We start from the raw sequence: 24,188 nt of genomic DNA, 5'->3' as shown, positions 1-24,188 counted from the left end.
CTAACTCAAGTTGATAGTCAACCATGGCAGACTAAGAAAAGTGCATAAAGTTTCAATTGGGGTGTAACAAATGATAGAAAACAAAACCAGAAGAGTGCAGAAACCAAAACTAGGAAACATTCATTTAGACCACAGAATGAGTAATTATTTATTCAAGTTTTAACACAAACCTATCTCAAAGGTTTACTGTTGTTAATCATGAAGGGAGACCAGGCATATGAGTGTTGACTAAAAGAGATCACAGGAAACAATAGTTGAATTAGTATCTTCATGAGCAAATGCTCATGAAGGTGGAGCATTTCAGGCGACTAGTTCTTAGCAGAGGACTACCAGAGGGTTTGTCGCATCTGAGTTGACAAAGAGAATTTCAGGAATGGGACTAAAGCTTCTGTTAGCACATTGAGATGGCGACAAGTACATCCAAAAAACACTAAAAGAATTGGAAAACCATATGTTTAATTCTAGGTTCAAATTATGGACAATCTGGAGAAGAAAGACGGTCACACTGGTTTTCTTAAATGCAGGAGGCCTAATGAGATGAGCTAAGGTGAAGAGATAACAGCCCTGAAGTCTGGCTTCATACCAAAAGAGGATCAGCAAGGTAAGGAAAATGGAAGATAAGTAAATAAGCAACACTGAAACAATGCATTACAAAAGCAAATAAGGAAAGTATTATCATGGTCCAGCTGTTTTAATTCTTCGCCCCATCTGGAAGTTTGAATGCAGGTGTTTGACCTACTTTGCTGTGACCTTCCTCTTTATGTTACTTTATGTTTCCGCTCACATATGTATAAATTATTTCTATAGCCATATTGGCCCTGCATTACCTTGTTCTTATCCACCTTTTAGTCACCCTTTGTGTTTTTAATTAATTTGTTTTTCTCCTTACCCATATAAATATTGTAGATTTCTAACAGAATAATGCTGTTGTTTTTTTGGGAGATATAAATTACCTTAAGGGCTTGACATACAGCTACATTTTCAAGTACATTAAATACTTGGTCCAACCATTAAACATATGCCTTTGATTATATGATTTTCAGTTCAGCTGAACAACCATGTACCTCTCAGAAATCTATAGAGTTCACTACAGCCCCTAAAGACTGATAAAGTGCTGTTGCATGGTCCATGCCTGTAAAAATAGCAGATCTTTCCACACTGACTTTCTGTAAACCACTGTAAGCTATACTGTTTTTTGCTGTTTCTGGTGTGACCATTCACACTGGTGCCTTCTAATATGATCACATGCAATCTAGGCTTCAATGCACGCCCCCCTAGCTTCCCATCCTAGGTTGGTACAGATAACAAAATATATGTTGCTTACTATAGGTTTTGTGGTCAAGCTTCCTTTGAGCTAGAAATAAGACCTGATTGCAGGTTTTGGACAAAAGTCTAAGTAAGAACCACCGAAATTGATTGTATTTAACAAGGTGGGGACTCATTTCCCACGGCGCGTCTCCAGACTAACTTAAATCTTCAATTACTTCACTTTAGACTTGCCTTGGAAAATTGCTCAAAACCTTAAGACTTGGATTTCTACCCCAATGACTTGTAACTTGGATTGGGCTTGAATCTGTTTACTTGAAAATACTTGATATTTTACCCTCAATCTCAAAATTAAAACATCTGTTAATTAAAAAGGGGGGAGCAGTAATTAATTTTACTCATCACACATTTATAAAACAGAAATAAAAAACAATGAATACAGATAAAAAAATATAATTTAATATATATAATTTAACTTTCAGTAAAAGACTTGAAAGGACTTGAAATTTAAAGTTTCAGACTATTGATTTGACTTGAGAATTACCTGTCTTGCCTTGACCCTCAAATCTGACTTGACAAAAACTGACAGAAACAGTACAGAGAGGATCATGTACTTTGCATTCTGCAATGCATTTAACACAATTCATTCTGATTTACTTAGTCATAAACTTAAGGAGACTCAGGTGAAGGCCTCAACAATTGCCTGAATCAAAGACTACCAGACAAACAGCCGCAAGACAGGGTCAACTACTTAACCACCTAGTCAGCAGCACAGGGGCCCCACAGGGAACAGTACTCTTACCATTCCTTTTTACTCTAAACCTCTAACATCTAGTACAAGACAGAATCCTGTCATCTGCAGAAATACAGGGTTAACAAGGTCATGGTTGGAGGCAATAATGATGGAAACAATAATCTGATCTGAATGTGAACAAAACAAGAGACGAGAGGAGATGAAATAGCAACAAGTTGAATGCTCTTAACATCATGGTGAGAAGGCCTGGAGGTGGTGGAGGAGTGTAAATACCTCAGTGTTCACCAGGACAACAGACTAGACTGGAGACATAATTGTGAGTCTATCTACAAAAAGGGACAGAGCAGACTGTACTTCATAAGAAAAGTTCTTTGATGTTTTCAGAAAGATGCTACATATCTTCTATAAGTCGGTTGTGGAAAGTGTGGTTTTCCTTTGCCATCATCTGCTGGGGTAACGACATCGGAACAAATGACTTAAAAAAGCTCAAAAAGCTGATAAAGAAGGATGGCTTTATTCCAGGGAATGCTCTACAACCTCAGTGATGATTTCAAATAAAGGAATTCTCATAAAAAGTATAATTTCTCATTTGGATCAAGAAAGTATTTTTGAATCGATATGAAGTATTATAAAGCTCTTTTTCTTACTGCAAGAACGAGAACAGAGCTGTGAGACTGCCCCCAGGTAGTGGGATAAAAAGTTACTAGTATGGTTTTCACACCTAATGCAAATAACACGATGGAGTGGGTGATTTATATGTTATTCCTTTATAGAGATGCATTTAGGAGTAAAGCAATGCAAATTTAGCCCGTTAGCTTGATAACTTCACCGCTCAAAACAATACATTGCGCTAGTGTTTTTTGACCTCCAGCAGTAAACTGGGCGGCAGAGTCTCGAGCATATGATGTCCCTTTTCAACGTGCCTATAGTGGATATTTTCAAAATACAAATTATGTTTTTATATATATATATTAGTGCTGTCAAAATTATCGCGTTATTATCGCGTTAACGCGAGGCCATTTTAACGGCAATAATTTTTTTAACGTGAGATTAACGCTATGTGGTTTTATGGTACAATTTTCCAAGTACATCCCGCTGCAGCCTGCGGGAAGGCGGGGCTATTTTCCCCCAGTCTATGCATTTTCCATAGGCTTCAAGAGCGGAGCTCCTCAAGGGAAAAAGACGCTCATACACTGGGTAGCGCTAGTGCCTTTTCTTTAAGCCCCACAACCAACAAACAAGTTGAGTGTCTGGTAACTAGTAGCAACCTGAAATACGCTGAGAAAACAGATTACTGAGGTGAAATGGAATCTGCTACGGCACTCTTGCTGTCTGTGTACGCCACAGGTCGGTATCGTGTGTGTGTGTTTGTGTGGGTGGGTGTGTCTGTGTGTGGGTGGGTGGGTGTGTGTGTGTTCTCATTTTTGTTAAGAGGCTGAAAAGTAACTTTCTAGAGCACAGACTACCTCCATCTAGTGATGTCGGTGTATTGATTTTGATGTATTAATTGAAAATTGTTCATTATTATCTTGGTTAATTAACATCTAATGTTAACTGTACTACATTTTATAGCAGTAGGGTAAAATGCTTGTCTTTGTTCAAAAGACTGTATTAACTGTAAAGACTGTCTTTTACATCAGCCTGTTTTCAGGGCCTTTTTTTTGGCTACATGTTTCTAAGGCATAAATCAGTGTCTGTGACCTGTTTTCATTTTAAAAAAAGAACATTGGCACAAACCTAGCCTGTATGTATTTTTTGTATGTCATCGAGAGTATTTAAATGATTTTCAATCAGAAAAAAAATGTGCGATTAAAATGCGATTAATCGCGAGTTAACTCAGGCATTGATGCGATTAATTACGATTAAAAAAATTTAATCGATTGACAGCACTAATATATATATATATATATATATATATATATATATATATATATCAATATATTTGTATGCTGTATCCTTCAAGTGTAAGGAAAGGAAACTAAAGCAGAGCTTTGTTATTATGTTACATAAATTTCAATACTTATGCCCATTTAAACAGAATATAAGAATTACTTGTTTTTCCTGCAAACAATGCTGCTTTTGGAGATTAAAACTCCGGACAATGTTTTATACTGAGGCCTGACCTTAATACAGAGCTGCTAAGAGCTTAGTTTTCAGGTGCTTGAATCCCTTCAGTTTCACTCCAGAGGGGATTTTAAATACATGAATATGGATGTTATGATGAACTCAAAGATGACGGCAGTTTGGTCTCTCCTCTGATAAGCGCTAATCGTATTTGGAGACTCTATCCGTGGAGCTAGATGTAAACTTGGCCAGCAGCATTATCTAGGTGGGGGTGATGAAGTATGTGTGAAGGTGCTTTTTTGTATATGTGTGTAAGTGTTCATGTTGGGGTGAATTAATTATTTACCCTAAAAGAGAGCATATCTGTATGGCAGTGGGTGGGGTGGAGAATTTTATGGGAGCCCAGATTATCCGAAACTAGGGATTGATCTTTTGACTTCTTATAATTTCTTTCCTCCTCCCTCCTCTTCCTTCTTTTCATCTTTCTTCTCTCATCTTCTGATCATCTGTTTTTCTCCTTTTTCAACTTTTTTTCAACTCCTATTGCTCTGTGGAAGCGAGGTAGCTGAATGAGAGGTTATATTTAGCCTAAATAGTCTTATTCATATTTAAATCACATATCTAATCTCACCAAGGATTTCTAACAAGGACTAAGGATTGGATTGCTCATTTCCATGAGAAGATTTGATAGGTCACATTCCAAAGAGAAGTAGAAACTAAATCTCTTTTAGTATGTTAAATTCAGTACAGCCTTCTTATATGAAAACATAGATCATTTGCATAAACATGATCCTGTACATGACACCTGAAGCATTGGTTCCCAAGCTTTTTAGTTTCACAGATATAACAAAGACATGGACTTTTAACCAGGACTAAGCAGGGGTGTAGGCAATGTCATATACGGGTCAACAGTAATCACTTCAGCAACTTTTGAATTTGCACTTAACCACCTAGAAATGAGCAGTGCTACATATCAAGGCCCAGGATTTGTATGACCTCATTTTTAGGAAGCATCATGTTTTTTTAGTCAAGCATCAGCTGTCCTTGTCATGGTTCAGAAAAGAATGACACAGTATTCGAGCCAAGAAAGACAGTGGGATAATTCAAAGTGTTTATTTAAAAATGGGTGGGTGCTTCAGCAGGGCATCTTTCTGTAAAAGGAAACACAGGTTAGTGACCACGTAAATCTAATAAAGGATGACATGAACGGGCGAGTGCTACGCAGGTTTAACAGTTCAGGCCGTGTCATGAAAACAATCGCTGCTTACAAGATGCGGCGGGCGCCTAGAGTGTCCCCAACGCTGCAGCCCCGTAGGACCGAGAACAAGCATGAGTCCGACGCCAAGTGAGGCAAACAATTCAGAACAGGAAGGCTCAGAGGTACAGGAGTTCGAAGACAGGTCAGGCAAAAAGATCAGACTGGAACAGGCTGGCTTAGTGGTTGAGAGGCAGAACAGGTCAGGATCAGGTAATCTTAAACATTCAGGGACAGTAGAACCACTGGCACGAGAGAACAAGATAATCTGGCAATGATAGCTGGATGCAAGCACCCTAAATACAGGCAGGAGCAGGTAGATCAGATGAGCAGTGATTAGAAACCAGGCAGAGTTAGACAGGTGAATGAAATGAATGATTAAGCCAGTCATCAGCTCCAAGATCATAACAGTCCTGGTCCATCTTTTTGTGGATGAGCAGCTGTAGGAGGGTTGTGTGCTCCACATCCAAAGATATGGGCTTAACAAAGAATATGAAGGTTGGGGCCCTTTTTTTTGTGACGTCAAAATGAAACACATGTAAACATGGTTGTATTCAATTTTAAAAAGCTTTTAGTTTCAATTTTTACTTTATTTATTTTTAGTACATTGTTAGATAATCATATTTGTATTTTTTTGCAGTATATTTGCATCCATCCATTCCCTTTTCCATCATGCTTTTTCCAAGCAGGGTCACAAGGGGTGCTGGTTCCTATCTCTAACTGTCTACAGGCAAGACCCATGCATGCTCAGGCAGAACATGCAAACTCCATGCAGAAAGACTCAGGGCCAGGAATCTAACCCGGAACCTTCCTGCTGCTACCCACTGCCCCACTGAGCAGCCCTCAGTGCTATATATATATATATATATATTTTTTTTTTTTTTATTATTCTAATAATTTTAAACTGTATACAGATGGGGACCCCACTTCGATTAAAACTTGTATTTACAGCTCTTAAGATAATAATTCAATTTATCTTATTGTATCAATATAGTGCCAATTCATAATACATCATCTTAAGGCACTTTACAGACACAATTCACTTAAACCATACAGACAGACTTTGGAGGATTTGCTTCTCTCCAATGAGCATGTGGCCACAGTAGACATTAACTTGCATTCCCTCACACCAAGCATGCTTTCAGTGACAGTGGAGAGGAACATTTTCCTTTGAACAGGGACAAACCTCCACAACTAGCCAAAGATAAATGGGGATTCAAGAAGACACAAGCAGATTCATAAAAAGACATAGAACCATTCTTTTTTAAATTTCTGAAAAAGTAAACCTAAAGGACGTTCTGTCTAGATAAGGAACAGCTTAGCATATTAATTTTGTACTGGTTTTTACATAAAAAAGGATGCCATACTCATGGATCCCGGAATACCTGAGGCTGTACAAGGTCAACAATAGTCTAACAGCCTCTATTCCAAACTCCATGGGTTGTGGAAAACCACACATCAGGCCAGCTTCAAGCCAATTGCAAAAATGTCCTTCAAATGTTGAATATACCAACTGATGAAGAAATGGGGCCACTGTTAGCCAGCTCCTGTACATGGTGACATCAAGCTGTATTCTAAGAGCGAGCGAGACATCGACTCGCTGATCCACACCACCAGGAGCAGAGACAACGGAATGTCATTTGGACTGGAGAAATGTGGCCAGGAACTACAAGTACATTGGAATACCACAGAACAGTCAAACACCTGCAAAAAGTAAGGCAAATTCTGAGAAGTTAGCTAAATGATAAGAACAACATCCAGGCGATTGACAGCTATGACCTGCCAGTAATCAGACACCCAGTTGGGATAATAAGTTAGCCAGAAAAGGAAAACATCATGGGAGGAAAAACGACTGATAGAGAAGGCCGGACATTCTTCATACAGTAGTTGAAGCCATACTGTATATCAGTACAAGGTCCAAACTGTGAAGCTGAGAATACACATTTTGAACAAAGCGAATCACGTCGAAGATAACACTAAAGGCTGTGTTTCAGTTATCACCATAAATGGAGGTGTGGATAGAAAAGAAAAAGAAAAGAAAAGACCACCAGGTTGGCATAGAGTTATAAGTATGATTAGATAATGGGCTGTCAACCTGATCACGTTTGGTGGAAAGCAAAACCAATGAAATATAAAATAAACATTTGTTGCAAATGTGTTTAATCAAAACTTTCAAATAAAAGTGGAAGAAAAAGATGGAAAAGACAAATGAAAAAAACAAAAAACAAACAAAACAATGAAAGGTTTGAGTACTTCAAACTGTGTTCTTTAATTATATCAGTTTATCTGTTAATTTAGGAAAGGACTGACCTCTTTGTCAATGCAGGGGTTATGTTAAAAGAAAGCAGTGAAGCTTGTTTGACATGTCTTTAACAAAAATAAAAGAAACTAAAAAAAAGCCCTTCTCAACTTACCTCAGGGCGTGTGGCGCATCCATGCCCTAGATGCTCACCCAACCATAAGCTGATGAAGCCTCTCCCACTCTGGCTCACAGTTTGTCATTTAACTCAGCTAAATGTGTTGCAAGAAAACCCGTTGTTTTAAGATAGAAGAGAATATATTATTTTAAAGATTTTTCTGCTTAGATATGCGCCTTTTACATTAAGAGTTTTACCCATTTAAATGTAAGAAAACCAAAGAGGCAGGATGTGTGTTTAACATTTAATCATGCTTCAACTAAAAATGTCCATGCATTTTAGTAGGATATATATACATAATAGGATATATATATATATATATATATATATATATATATATAAGACCAACTCAGTGCATCAAGGGTATATGTTCGTATTAACTACCCATTACTGATATACCTTCTTGAAATCAGGCACAACCACAAGGTATTAGGAAAGAGAATATAGTCAAAGGGATAGCCGATATATGAAGTCAAGATACTAGGTGCTTCTTAATTAAATTCAGTGAATGTTTTGATATATTCTTGAATTTTTTTACCCATATCTACAGATTTCTGCATGTGAATATACTACAAATGAAACACTGTTATTGACTTAAGCAAATAAAAACAAAAACATTAGAAAAATAACTGCCTATACAAAGTAGAAATCTTATCTATAAAGGATGTCTTATCAGCTAACTTTGATCAAGAAAAAAAAACAAAAAAAAAAACTTTTTAATTTTGCGTTCACACCAAATGCATTTTGGGCATCAAAGCATCTCATTTACATGCAATAGGGACGACGCTGAGAGATCCAGCGGCAAGTCCGAGCATCGGGAGTGGCCCCATCCAGAAAACACAGGCCAATATGTTATTGAGCATGTCGTCAGAAAGAGGTCACAATATTTCTTCCTTGTGTTCAACACAACACAGTTGCGCATGATTGGATAAGCTATAAATGTTTTGGTGGATATTGGCTGTCCTAAAAGAACCTTTGGAAAATTTTGGAGTTACACTGCAGATTCTTGTGACAAAAGATAACTTGCAATGAATGTCAAAAATTGTCTGATATTTGGATCTCATAGTGTAACATCAGTTATGATCTATGGCTACTAATTAGCAAATGCAGATCTGCAGCTACTTCTTGAGATGCAACACAGTAAGACACAAAAGAGAAGATGAATGCAAAGAAATCTACTTCAAGAATTTTTTAAGCAACAGAAAAAAAGCATGTGCCAAAAACAACACAGAGAATATCACATATTAATTGAGAGACTATAGTAGCATTAACCCTGGAAAGTGTTAATAGATTAATAGCTTAATCCACATAAAGTTACCACATTGGCTTTATAGTTGAACTATAAAGATGAGAAAAGTATGATTATTAATTATTGCAATGTTAATACAAATAGGTAAGCAATGACTTATTAATTCATCCACTACGAGAATCATCTGCAACACTGAATTGTCAGACATTTAATTATGGAGGGAGCATTTGCATGAGGAGCAGGAGAAATGTCACAGGATCTAAATGGTTCTCCTCCATAAATGAAAAGGAAAGGTAATATGTTTTGAATTTTGGAATCTTTTGGAATTCATCTGTCATGAAGAGCTTGCTCTCTTTACTCCAATTGCAGCAATGAAATAGTGTACCTTCACAAACCGGTGAGAAATGTTATCCCTATTTTCTGATTTTAGCATGTTTAAAGACTAATAGATATTTTGGGGAAAGAAAAAAAAAATATAATTTCTCTTCAATCATTTCCCTTATGTATTCGAATTGGACTTTTGCGCTACATAATGACATTTTGTCAAAATTCTTCTACAATTTATTAATTAAAGGACATTGCCATTTGATTGAACACATTCATCCCACATGTTTTATTTATTATAAACTGTTTTTTTTACTGTGGTTATGCTTTGGTTGGATTCAGGTTTAGGTGTGACTTTTGCTTCTTAAATTGCACAAGTAAGATCCAATGGACTTACAGCCATTACATCCTGAACACGCCTGATATCGTCTTATCTCGGAAGATAAGCAAGGTTGGGCCTGGTTAGTACTTGGATGGGAGACTGCCTGGGAAATCTGGGTACTGTAATTATTTTACTTTTTGATTTTAAGGAAGCAGCCTGCTTTTTTGTGAGAGTTTTCTTTAGCATTCTAATAATACATTTTTTATTTCATATTCTCCTTTAAGTGCCAATATGTATAATTTGTCATTGCATATTAGTCAGAATATAGATGGAATGTAAAACAGCATATATAAAGGAACACTCATTATAGGAGTTTTTCTAAACTAAACCAAGAAATTAGATAATGTACCCGCAAAACTTTTCATAAAAAGGTCAAATGAAGATTAGATTTTAAGGTGCATTTAAATTTCATTACTTCAATTTGTAGTGTGGCTAAACATTATAACAGGGAAAATGTTATGTCTGTTGAGCTCCATATACAATAAATAGTAGTACCCAAAAAAGAGAAGATAGAAATTAAAGCAATTACCAAGTCAACAAACTAGATATGCAAAAGAAGGAAAGACTCTTTTGGTTTGCAAGTCAAGTCTCGACTCTCAATGGAGAGGATGTTGTATTACATTTGATAAATGTAGTGTGTTGCAAAGTTTTGTCCAGAAAGATAAAGGGAGAGGAATAATGGGATAAAGAAGGAAAATAAAAATCTATCAAGTTACCAAAGTCGAGCACAGCTCAGGAGAATTCGGAACTGCAACCGTTGGAACAGCCGTTTCCCTACGACTTTAAGATGGAGGTATTAGAAAAACCTGGCTGAACAACTGCTCAATATACATGGATCTAAATGTAAACTCAAAAGCATTACTTTGTATTCATGTTTTGAATTACTCCTTCCATTTGAAAACCAATAATAAAATGTTCAAACTGACAGATGTCACCTTATGCCATGACTGATGGCTGTTTAGATTTATTGAGTGATTGACAGCAATGACATTTCATGGTTAGAAGATCATTCTTAATAAATGCTCTGTCTTAAGCTTGACCTGTCACAATGTCCTTAGTCTCTACAGTGGTTGAGCATGCTTCTTGATCTTTCATGTGTCTTCCTGATGTTAGAAATGTGTTATTTATTCCAATTTCCTCAGTTTCCATCTCTGGATATAGGTGGGTGTGACAGCTGTGCACATTGTTACCAGTGTCCTCAGGCAGGGCACAGCACACTCCATTGCCCACCATGTTATTTTAAATGTATTGACTTAGGAATCAAAAAGCCTTGCAAATACAGAGTATACAGACTAGATCTGTGGACCAGGCGCCATTTGTTGCTCCTATGTGGATTTTGTGCAAAATTAATTTAATTCATTTAAAAAAAGACTTTATTGATCCTATAGTGAAATTAAATCTCTTTTCTTGTTTAGCAGTTCCTTAAGTTCCTATGCAATCCAGCATGTCTCTCTCTCTCTCTCTCTCTCTCTCTCTCTCTCTCTCTCTCTCTCTCTCTCTCTCTCTCTCTCTCTCTGTCGCAAGGTTATCTCATATTTCTTGTCCAGTGATTATTTTCTGAAATGTTCGTTGTTCACAATATTGATGAGATACCTGTTTAACCAAATAAAAAGAGATGCCATCCTTTATTTCTGCATGTCTTTGAGAGGAAGATGGATAGGGTGTTTCCTGCATTGTTGCAAGTAATAGTGTTTTGGTTTTCCATGCCCCTGTAACAGACACAGAGGTTGAACAACCTCTCTTTACAAAACAGAAAACTTTGAGGTAGGTTTTTCTTATTTCTGGTTTTTCTAATCACTATAGCATTTCCAAGCTAAATTACTAATACTTCAACAGAAAGGGTGACTAATACACAATATGTTACAGATATGAAAGTAGTTTTTTTAGAGGTCAACATATGTCAAGAGCCAAATAATAATCAAGCAGCGTTATCACCACGGACTCTGTAAATAATTTTATTAAAACAGCTGACTGGCATTACGCCTTCAACGTTACATATTTTGTTGAATATTGCAAGTTAAAAAAAGTATTTTACACAGAATTTAGTCTTTTGAAAATTCTTTACACAACAGTTTAATAGACATCTGTGTTGCATACATGCTTAATTATGTGTGTGTTTACACAAAATATAAAATATGTAAAAGGAAAAAAAAGTGATCAGCAGTGAATTCTAGCTGAGCTGGATATTTTTCTGTAGTTTTTTCATCATACATCTGAGCTGTGTCTGGGTCCTGAAGGAGAATTAATGGAGTGTGTCTTTTTCAGGCATTGGGAGGCGACTCCCTGCTGTTAATGCAGTGAGAGAGAAGCAGAGGAGCAGCCAGACGAGCAAAGACAGCCGGCACCTCACACTGGGTGATGACTGCACTAACTCCATCTTGCACACTAATAATACAACATCAGTGGCTCTTCGTGCTGAGCTTGCAGACCAGTGGAATCACCAACTCTGTTTCATGTTGAGAATTATACTCACCTTATCAAAAGTATAAGAGTGCCCTATTTCGTCACCCTTTACAGTCTTAGTCAGTTTACACTTTTGATCTTTTTAAACATAAACTCCAGGTTAAACAAGTCTCCATATCACCATTGAATCTGGTATGAACATAAAAAAGATCATACCTAATCTTGAGTTGGCATTGTTGCCCACTTTACTGACTTTGCATGGTAGAGTTGTTAGGACAAGAAGATTCAGAGTTAGATATTTCATTAGCTTTAAAGTTGTAGGGAAGTCATATTTAAATGTCAAATAATTCTGGCTTAAAACATGTATATAAATGTACTCTTTATTAGACTATATTGTCCCAATATTGAGAAAATTTCTATTTAAAAAAAATCCTGTCTTTAAATCTGTGGGGGTTGTTCCCTGTTATTTTATGCAGGCCAGTTAGTTATACGTCAGCCTGTACACCTAAATTCGGTCAATCATATATCAACGGTCATCTGTCAATCAAATTTTTTTAGTCATAGTATCATATGTCGCATCTAATATTTCCAACACTTGAAATAAGAAATAAGAATCATTATTTACTTTCCCATTGAGTAATATCCCAGTGTTCACGGGAATGGACGTCTATGTCTTCGGCAGGCATAGAGCTAACGAAACTGGCAGCGCTGACTCATCCATGACCTCTGACACAAAACTCTTCTCCTCCTGCATTAGGAACCTACTAGCACTAGGTTGCTAATTGGTTAGCATGATGCTTACCAGCCACAGCCAAACTTGCTTGCGAACCTTCCACCACAACAAGCCCGCCCTCCTGCTAAATGACCACTCACATTCACTTTATACTCGTGTAAAGTCGTGCACCATTCTGGAGAATTCGGAAATGCAACGGTTGCCATTTCCCTACTACTTTAAGTCATAGGGCCTGATCTTCAAAGGATTCTGCAACTTAGAGCACATTTGCAGAGACAATCTTATAGGAAGGCACAAAATGATTTCAGCATGCAACTCAGCAGCTTTTTCATTAATATGCAGCTCATATTCTGATCGCCAAAACATGGAAAATTATGGGTGGAGGATATCCAAATGTAGGTAATTGACATTTTCAAAAGAATTTTGAAATCTTAAACTCAATGGCACCCACGTTTATATTCCTTTTAAGCAACTTCAATCAACAGACAAAGGCAACTTTCCCATGTTTTATAATTAGAATAGAAAACAAAAATCTCTTTATTATCCCACAATGGGGAAATTGTGGTGTTACAGTGGCAGGGGTCCATCTTACAAACAGGGTGTAAAAATCTTTCACTAAAGCTAAACTAAAGCTGCTCAGCTCCTCTACAGTCTGGTGCAGAGAGTGGAAGATGCTATCCATGACGGATGTAAGATTGGACAGCACCCTCCTCTCGGCCACTTTCCCCACTAAGTCCAGAGTGTAGCCTAGGACAGAAGCAGCCTTTCTCACTAGTTAATCACAGAGCTGGCCTTCCTGATCAACTTATCTAGCCATTTTATAATCCATTATCCATTTCATAATTAATCTAATGTTTTTGTCTTAATATGATCATTAATATTACTTTGGACAAAATATTGTCATGATTATATTTCCACTAAATGGTTTATGTTGGAGTCACACTGAATGCAGTGTAACAGTGGTGTAAGTATCATCAAAAATCATACACTCATCGCACTTTTTAGGCACAGGAATGTGAACGCATGTATAGAAGCGGTACAGATCATTGTAGGGATTCTGTAAGAAGTTTCACTGGACACAGCAGAGGTCTCTGTATCAAGCTACTGAATTTCAGAAGACAAAAGTTCAGCACCAGACAGAAACAAGTCCCAATGAATTTTAGAATAAAATCAACCCACTAACCTGCCCTAACTTGAAAAGCAAAATCAAAAAGTAAAAACAAAAACACAAGAACACAGAGTGGATATTGGAGGATCAAAGGAACATTCATGTGCTTGGACACTGAGTTTTGCCCACCAATATTTGGAAAGAACATCAAGCCGTGTGGACTTCTTTTCACTAAAGTGCTGTTTCTTTAGCTAGAGCCACAGCAGTGCCAGTCTGGTCAAGGCATTCAGTATAACTTATTTTCTGCAGCATCCCTAGAGCTATACCAGGGCCTCATCATATTGAGTGTGTTACCCCATTAAAACTTTATTTTTTAACCACTCACAAACTGCTAACAGTTCTGCTCATTTCAATATGGCGCAACCAAACCGGTTTACATGTCTTGTCATTTGTACAAGAAATCTTTGTAGATCACCCACAAGGGTCACCTAATGCATGCACAAAAATATTTGAAGATCTGGCCCTAAAAAATAGGAAATCAGAGGATGTGCAATAGATACTTCAAGCTACAAACTGTACCTTCTAATGAAGCATGTCAAAGTTCCAGAGGCAAACTAGAGGTATTTTTTTGGCTTCAGGCAAGAAATTTTTACAACTTTATTAGAACAACAAATAAAATACTTGACATAATGAGTTTGGCTTTGATGACAGAAAATTTATATAATACTGTTTTACGGCCTCCTTTACATTTCAAGCTGTATGTGTGTCCAGTTTTTCCACATATTTAATTAAGGTCACAGCAGTCCCTCTTCGAAGATTTTCATTAGAGTCAACAGTGGACGTGTCAGGTGTGAGCAGAGAAAATAAGTTAACACATAAAATCTCTATCAAAGCAGCCTGATAAGGAAGGTCTTGACACCACAGAGGGGATCATCTTATTAATTAGAATAAGGTGCATTCCATTAAAACTTGCTATCTTACTTCCTCATTCAGCCAAAGGAAAAAACTGAGAACAAGACCAATTTTCCAGAAAACCTGAAAAAATAATTAGGAATTGTGCTCATTCAACCTTGAGCCTGTTGGGAAGCAACAACTCCCAAAGGAAAGTAATCCAGGGATCCTTTTGATTGTGAGCCCTTACTAAAATTCTATATAGGAAAGAAATTATGTTTTGAGGTGAGGAGGTTCTTGCCTGCTTCCTGTTGTTGTTGTTGCTGTTGCTTGTTTGTGGGCAGGCGTGCTTGGTACTGACTCGGCAGACATTACTAATTAAGGTCAGCCTCATAAGCTAGAAAAGCGGAAAGATTTAATACAAATGTGTTTATACTTAAAACCTACCCTTCACTATTCCCTCTTGCACTCACAGGCAAACACACAAAGCTTCCCTAACTCCTGTGACATGCACGGTTTGTTGCATTACACCAATGCATGAGCAAGGGATGAAAGCATTAGAGAACCTCTGTAATGAATTGAACAACTAGGACACTACTCATTATAGATACATTTGTGTTCACATGAATTGGGCGTATTATTATGTCTAACCAGCATATTCCACTGCAAGCCACTGAAATCATAGAAGCGTAATGTGCCCAGAGAATCTGCTCAGTAGTTAATGTGAATGTTTTAAATTGCTCCCACTGTCTTTATATTCTTTCATGGTTGTGACATACAAGTTAAAATGCACAAATATCCTATTTAAACTCTGAGGATGAAGGCACAGAGCAATTTATTTGTGTTTAGATAATCTTAATTGCATTTTAATATTTTCTTTAAAATATATTAACTCCTTTTCAGTCTGAGATTAAACATGCATGCTCAAGTGAGGTGCAAATTAAGAACAGAAATTGCTGGCACAATGCCTAAACAAATGTATTATAACAAATCAAGCAAATCAGCCATACTCAACAAATCCTTCATAACTCAATCTGCCCGTTGCTTCTACCTTGCAGCTGCTAAACTCCAATCTACCTCAGGGTGAAAATTGCACAGTAGCTTGGCTTCCTAAGGGTTCAGTTGATTAACACTTCCTGGAGTTTAGGGCCATGGTTAACCAGCTCCTTTGTGTTCCTAAGTACTTGTCGCTTTGGTCATCAGTACGCCTCACTTCCCTTTTACTGGGTAAGAAAAACACCAAAGACAACAGAGCTCCCTGTCCTTTCCCTGTCATCACAATCATGCTAACCCACTATTGTTTCCTATTTTGTTCTTTTGAGGTTCTTCAAGAGTAGTAAACTAAATACCTCTTTGTAGTAAGCCTTTCAACATGTTTAGAGCCCATTTGCTTTTTTCTGCTAGGCTCATGTCTTCCACAACAACGGTCTTAGCATCCCTCTGTGAGAATATACCTTCTTTCCACATGGTTCTGTATGACATCTTTTAGCTTTTATCTCACCATCAACTTTATTGGACAAAATAAATGTTATCACCCAAATTAGTAACTACACACACACACAAAATAAAAAAAAATATCTTACCAGTTTTTTATTTTTTGCGAATCCAGCTTTCCACATTGTTTTGATATTTTAAAGAAAAAAAAAAGCTGTGATAAAAATAAAAAATAAAAGATCCATGCAAAGTACTTTTGTCAAATATCAACGGGAGAAGAAAATGGGATTCAATAATAACAATCATTAAAAAAAGTTATACATTGAACCAAAAAATGGTTCATGCTTTTAATAAAAAAAAATCGTACTTCACTGCATTTTAGTTTTTTACTTTTATTTTACCATTTCTATAATAAAATTGCATTCATTTTTCATTTCTCTGTGTTGTTGTTAAAAAGGGGTATCAAATTCCAAACAAACATTAACAGATATTCAATTGCATATTGTTACAAATTTTCAGAATAGATTTTATTCATAGTTTTTTCTTTTGGCTGAGGTCACAATTTCAGACACCTTATCGGAGCCTCATATAAAAAAATATGTGATCATCATAATGTTGGAATAGGCCGTTTTTGACCGTCTCCCTGATGATCTAAGGTAAAGTCAACGTATTTTGAGGTAGCCCTCCATCTTCATTATTTCATTTTCTATGTACAATGCATTTCAACCAGTTGCAGTGAAACAGAACCTCAGTATGATTCCACCATTTCCCCCCGTTGACAGTCAGTTTTGTCAAGTGGTTTGACAGCGTCACATTAAATCTTCTACAGATGTTTATATCTCAAACTTTGTCTCATCTGACCAGAAAACTTTCTAAGAAGAAGCATTTGGCTGGTTAAGATTGGAGAATACAAGTTTTTGTTTTGCTTGAGGGTGTGAGTTATCAAGGAGGCACTTCCTTCCAAAATGATACTCTCTAAGCTCAGGCTGATGTTTACCTTGCTTCACTGTAGACACTCATACTGGTCTTTCATAATTTTCAATTTCATTAGATGTTTGAACTTGTAATTGCTGTTTCAGGTTTTTCATGAACATTCGATTTCTTCTCATCTTAGGGTAGCAGTTTTTGTTTAATGGACGCTGGAGAACATTGGGTTTTCCAAACATGGCTGTGGTCCAAAATGAATATCAGCATTGGTATTAAATGGTTTGTCACAACCAAATTGAACATTTGTTAGCTGTAGCTAAAAGGTGTACTCATACTGGTCAAAAAAACAACAAATAAAACTTGTGAGAGGATTGGCAAAATATCCTGTCGTTATTATGCTAAGACCTCATGGTTAGAAAAAGCCTGTAACTTTCTTAGGATTGTTTATCAAATTATTGGAGTAAAACACATATTTTTGTGTTTGTTACGTTTGGTTTGTTCTTTTTTTACACCCTCTAGTGGTCTGAAGTACATTTAATGGCCATGTTTGCTGCTGTCTTTACCATTTGCATAATTTTCTTTCTGTAATTGCCGTATTTAGATTTTTCTCACTGCATTTTGTTTGTGGTTGAAGCATTTATTATTTGAGACTCATTGTCGTATGTATGTATTGGTCTTTATTTTTAGTGATTACAACATTTCTTGTTTGCAGCATTTTTCTGCTGCGTTTGTTTTTATCTGGTTGTCTGTTTTTGCATTACACATGTTTTGTCAGCTTGTTCCTCATTTACTGTGCATTTGCACCTGTCAGCCACCCTATAGAACAGAATACAAGGTGTATTTAAAATGCTTATATCATAAAGCCTAATTTTTTTTGGTAGCTAGTTGTTTTCAAGGGTAGCAAACCTAGAAGTTGCCATTCTAGCAATTCTAGTGGCAAAAAGTTAAACTTTTTATTTATTTATATATTTACCAAAATAGGGAATTAAAGAGAAAAAAAAAACTCGCCTTGCATCACTCGGGTTAAACATTGTATTTTCTGCTCTAATTCTGACTTGCAATGTTGCTCTTATGAAGACCGTTATCAGGAATTAAATCTCTGCTAATTTATATTAGGGAGCCATGCAGTTGCTGTGTAAGTCTCACTTTCTTGACATTTTTGGTATATTTTCTTGGCATTAGAGTGGGACTATGATACAGTAATGTAGTTGTTAAATGATTATATTTAGGGTGTTATTGCCGATAATATCACCAAGCTCAATCAAGGCCTAAACACACGAAAACAATTTTGAGTCCGATACAACAAAATATCTTATTGTAACAGGTTGTGGCAATGAGAGAGTGAGAGGGAATGGGAATTAAAACACCTGACACAATTTTCTGTAAGGGACCTTTTGCAGCTCTGACTGAGATAGACACTAGGTCTATTTTAGTCGAACTTCACAGCAATTCAGCCGCAATTTCATGTGTTTGACAGAAAAAGGGATACATTTGCAAATTAAACACATCTGCTTTAGGGGAAATGCTAAGTAAAATCTCTTAGTTGCCAAGGAAAACAGTAAGGTTATCGGTTTGGAAACACACAGTGTGTACTTTGCAGGCAGGGGGGACTCAGCCATAAACAATTCATTAAACATTTAATCGAAGATAATACCTTACCTATAATAGGAGTTCAGTAGAACAGACAATAGATGAAGTAAAATAGCGATCCTCTTTGAGCCACAAAAAAAGAATGTGCTTCTTATCACGTTCCCATTTTTATGAAAAAAAAGGCATACTTCAACAAACTTCACAGACAGCTCTCTGAGAATCACCTCTCACTACCTCACCCAGTTCCTATATAAATTGTCCAACAGCCCATATTGCTGTGCGTTCCTTTTGTTTAGACGTGGTTGCCATTCTGTTTTTAACAACGTGTATCTGTTCTGGTTTAAAAGCATGCTGTGCAGGCTGGCCATGAAGTAGAGCTTTGCTTTGTAGACACACTGTCTGTTTACTTATTTCTTTTTTTTTTACTTTTACTAATTTGACATAGTCAATGTGTGACATTGGTTCAATTTCTGGGGCACAGAGACAAAAGTGAAAAAAAGTTAGGGATCTGTTCACCCATTGTATAGTTCTCTATACACACTGTATACAAACTGCAGTCAGTGTGACAAGGAGAAAAATGTCTTGAAAAGTCAAATGCAACCGGTGTGACCCGGGCTTTAGTCTTTGCATTCAAATTCCCCACATCATATTTAGCCTTAAAAAGTCACATCAAACTGAACGGCTTTATATTTTGAAAATGATGGGTGTTACAATGCTTAGATGTCTGCTATGGCCAATATTCTCTACTGAAATTGGCTTATTTAAAGACAAAAGAAATCAATCAAAGAAGCAAATGCTTGTTTTAATGCAATTAGGTAAAAAAAGAATTTGCTCCAGCAAGCATTTTTTGCTTTTTGAGTCTGGTTTAGTGCCCGTGTCATGATCTTGTACCTAATAATGGTCTGATTACTCATTTTATTTACCTACCTATCTCTGCCCAGTTCTCATTACTATTCATCTGATCGACCTGCTTCAGCATCTATTTAACCAGCCTTCAAACCACTTCAAACCAAATAGTTCTCTAGCATTCCTTTGAGTTTCTAATTGCCTGATCCTGACCAGTTCTGCCTCTGGACCTCTGAGCCTGCCTGTCCTCGTTCTGATCTTTTTGCCTGACATGTCTTCAGACTCCTGCTAGATTTCTGCCTGCCTGTGTACCAAACCTCGAACAGTACCCTGACTCAATTCATACCTCTGATTTCCTGGTTCTGATTACCATGCATGTCTTTGACCCAAGCTTTGGGTTTGTCCTCTGGATTATCCTGCGTTCCTTGGTCTGCACGGCTCTGGTCTCCTGCTCACTCCCCAACCTCCGACCTGCACTTAGAACTTTCTGGGCTGTAACCTCAACGTCTCGTTGGCAGCCTACCACCTAAAACCTACCTTATCCTCTGGGCTTGGACTGAACTATAAGACCAGGTTAGTTACTCACACATTCATCATCATCCTCTGCCATTTAGACATGGTTACTGACCTGGTCTTCTAGTCCAGTCCGAGTTAGTGACTCACAAGTTCATTATCATAATTCGCAATATTGACACGGTCACTAACCTGTGCTCTCCTGCAGAGGTTCCTGCCTTAGATGCCAACGCTGTTCTCTTCAGTTTCGTCTTAAATAAACGATTTGTTAAATCTGTCTTTCCACCTCGGATACTGGGTCCTTTTGTTCTGAGCTTTACAGCATGGTTTATTTTGGTTACTCTATTTTGGTTTTGGTTACAATGGATGTTAAGCAGTTTTTTTAAATGGCTACGTCATGTGCTTTTACAAGGGACCAACTACTATGAAACAAACCCTGTACAACTTGATTGATTATGAGAATTGTTTTCGGCGCAGGTTGTAAACAACAGGTTGTTTGGCCCGAGAGAGGCTGCAGGCAGTTTAAAGCATGATTAAGTCCAAAGGCAAGGTGGTGAAGGGACTTGAATGTCAACATGAGAACTTTATACCAGCCTAACATCACACCACTGCAACAGCTCAGCTGTAGAGGTATTCAGCAGCACCAAATCCCTGGGGGTGCACATGACAGACAACGTCACTTGACTATAAACACCTCACTGATCGAAAGGGTACAAAAGCGCTTGTAATTGCTGCGGAGGATGAGGAAAGCCCACCTGCCCCCATTCATCCTCATGACCTTCTACAGAAGCAGGATAGAGAGCATTCTCACAGTGTGGTGTGAAGGCTGCAACACCTCAGACTGGAAGATCGTGAGAAGAGTGGTGAAAACAGCAGAGAGGATCATCGGTGCTCAACTCCCCTCCGTAAAAGACATTTCATCCCAGTGCTGCATGTCCCGAGCCCATATCATCATCAGCGACCCCTCACACCCCCAGCATGGTCCGTTCTCCATGCTGCCCTCTGGGAAGAGGCTTTGCAGCATTCAATGCAGGACCAGCAGGTTCTATAACAGCTTTTTCCCCATTGCCATAAGACTGTTGAACTTTTGAAAACTCTAATCAAAGTCACAAAACGGGACTCTTGATCACACTTTAAACATTATACATGCACTACATAGTGAATATACATAATAGAAAATAGGGGGGAGCCGGGCCTTTGAAACAGACTGGGTAGGGATTACTTTCTTTAGCCCTGCCCTGTCATGCCCGCACTGATCTGTGGTGCAAATCATCACAGCTAGATTGCTAGCAACTGTGGTTGTCTGCTGCTGCCTGTCAGATTTACTTGTCCCATCTCCTTTGCTTTACTGGACTTGACTCGCACATTTCAGTCTCTGCACTTGTTGAATTTAATGTCTTATAAATATTGGCACTAAACAATGCCTGTCTCTTGACTTCTGTCACCTCTAGGAGCCAGTACTGACAATGAGCAGGAGCAACACTTGCAAAAAGGCTTTTATTTTACTCAACCAGAACACGTAAGGAAATGTGCTGTACTAAAAGAGAACATATAAAATGTAAATATCAAAATGTCACCTCAGTAGTCTGGCTGTTGTTCCCTGCTCATGCTGTTCATAAACTGTGTTGTGTAAACTTCTGTCAGCTTTTGAACATTCCGTCCAGATTCAGCTGTTACATAATCGCAGAACAAAAAACTAGTTCAGATGAAGAGACAATTTTTTTGTGTAAAGATCATATTGGCCCGTTTACTTCTTTGTGGCTCTAACAGTTATGGGGGTTTGTTTTACTGAACAGATTTTACAAGGATAAGTGTTTGCTAGGTTATAGAGCAAGACCAAAAAGCTTAGAGATATCCTTTCAAAAAAGCTTCTTAAAAAAAAAGAGGAATAAGGTTTAGGGTCTATGTACAATTGATTTTTTTTATATAAATTATGATTTTTCAGGCTCTATTATAATATTGAAATTAATAAAACAATTAATAATCATTTTATTTGTTAAAAAAGTGTAAATGTTTCTTGTTATAAACGAAACCTAATGAATGACAAGGGAAAAAAATGACTTCTTGTATGTTATTGTGTCTTCAATAATTTATTTTTTTGTGGGGTGGTTGGATGGGTCACACAAGGAATGATCAACCTCCTTGTTCACTTGCCCCTTTGTCTTGGGCTAATTTCATTTTGTCCCCAAGAATAGGACTCCCAACCACCATGTTTACAAAGGGCCCTCAAGCGTGACCCCTCATTATGTACAGTCCCTCCCCTTACAACTGAAAAGGCCCCTAAGGGCATCGAGCATCAAGTGTGGAAAAAAAAAAGCTCACACAAATGCATTTGCATTTGATTTGATTATCCTTCATGGTTGATTCATGGCCCCCAGGAGCTTTTGTTAGGACTTTTATACGAGGCCTATCTCTAACTACTTTTTTGCGTCTCATGAAAGAGAAAAAGAAAACCCATATTTGCTTTGTCTTTCAGATTAAGTTTGCACATCACCAGTGAATACTTTTATATATTGCTAACTGCATTACACCTTGAAAAACAAAAATAAACAGAAAAATATGAGGTATAAGTAAAGTGCATATGCACACACTGTTGGTTAGCCATCTTATAAATTTATAAGATTTTAATATCTAAAATTAACATTTCAAGTATAGTTTGGACTAATAATTACCAATGCTTTAGAAAAGAAGGATTTCAACACCATTACACATAATGCTGAGGAATTGCAGAAAATCTCAGACTTCATTCTAGATTAATATGGTTACAGACTCCTGATAGTGAACTAAAATACAAAATAATGGAAAGCGGGGGGGAGGGGGGGGCTGGACTACCACTTATTTTTTTGTTAAATGTCTAGACACCTGTTCTGGAGTCGGAACACATTCAGAAAAACTGAGCAAAGATCTGATTGCCTCCAGTTTAAGCCTACTTTGTGGTTTTCATGACCCAGATGACTGAAATTTTTCACAGACATTAGCAAAGATAAGCTCACTTTATTTTTTCCCAATTGATTAAAATTAGGGACTTAGTAAATTCTAATTTCATAAACCTGTTGCATAAATCTGCAATTTTCCTCAGTTCACATGAGGCACATTGTAAATATCAATCAGACCTTCGATTGCACCTCCTAACAAATCAACAAATTAAAGCTGGATCTAACAAAAGACTCTCTTACATTCTACATTAACTGTCAGACTATCTGTATGTATGTATATATATATATATATATATATATATATATATATATATATATATATATATATATATATATATATATATATATATATATATATATATATATACACTCACCGGCCGCTTTATTAGGTACACCTGTCCAACTGTTTGTTAACACTTAATTTCTAAGCAGCCAATCACATGGCGGCAACTCAGTGCATTTAGGCATGTAGACATGGTCAAGACAATCTCCTGCAGTTCAAAGCGAGCATCAGTATGGGGAAGAAAGGTGATTTGAGTGACTTTGAACGTGGCATGATTGTTGGTGCCAGAAGGGCTGGTCTGAGTATTTCAGAAACTGCTGATCTACTGGGATTTTCACGCACAACCATCTCTAGGGTTTACAGAGAATGGTCCGAAAAAGAAAAAACATCCAGTGAGCGGCAGTTCTGTGGGCGGAAATGCCTTGTTGATGCCAGAGGTCAGAGGAGAATGGCCAGACTGGTTGGAGCTGATAGAAGGGCAACAGTGACTCAAATAACCACCCGTTACAACCAAGGTGGGCAGAAGAGCATCTCTGAACGCACAGTACGTGGAACTTTGAGGCAGATGGGCTACAGCAGCAGAAGACCACACCGGGTGCCACTCCTTTCAGTTAAGAACAGGAAACTGAGGCTACAATTTGCACAAGCTCATCGAAATTGGACAGTAGAAGATTGGACAAACTTTGCCTGGTCTGATGAGTCTCGATTTCTGCTGCGACATTCGGATGGTAGGGTCAGAATTTGGCGTCTACAACATGAAAGCATGGATCCATCCTGCCTTGTATCAACGGTTCAGGCTGGTGGTGGTGGTGT

The 24,188-nt window shown here is 37.5% G+C and overlaps 1 long non-coding RNA gene and 1 pseudogene across 2 annotated transcripts in view; both read left to right on the top strand.

Moving 5' to 3' along the window:
• Positions 1-21,079, top strand: part of LOC119787647 — a 28,686-nt gene extending 7,607 nt beyond the window's left edge. Inside the window, exons 2-5 of one of the 2 annotated variants that reach the window (XR_005281346.1) lie at positions 525-601; positions 11,977-12,066; positions 20,035-20,216; positions 20,365-21,079. This is a non-coding gene — a long non-coding RNA (uncharacterized LOC119787647). Of the gene's footprint in view, positions 1-524; positions 602-11,976; positions 12,067-20,034 lie in introns of both variants that reach the window. The other variant, XR_005281345.1, reaches the window with a different exon arrangement.
• Positions 9,721-9,839, top strand: LOC119787770 (annotated as a pseudogene).
• Positions 21,080-24,188: the final 3,109 nt, after the last annotated feature.

This window comes from Cyprinodon tularosa, unplaced genomic scaffold (assembly GCF_016077235.1).
Source record: "Cyprinodon tularosa strain WSP-4 unplaced genomic scaffold, ASM1607723v1 ctg30, whole genome shotgun sequence".
NCBI classification, from domain to species: Eukaryota; Metazoa; Chordata; class Actinopteri; order Cyprinodontiformes; family Cyprinodontidae; genus Cyprinodon; species Cyprinodon tularosa.
This window is presented reverse-complemented; position numbering and strand designations above follow the sequence as displayed.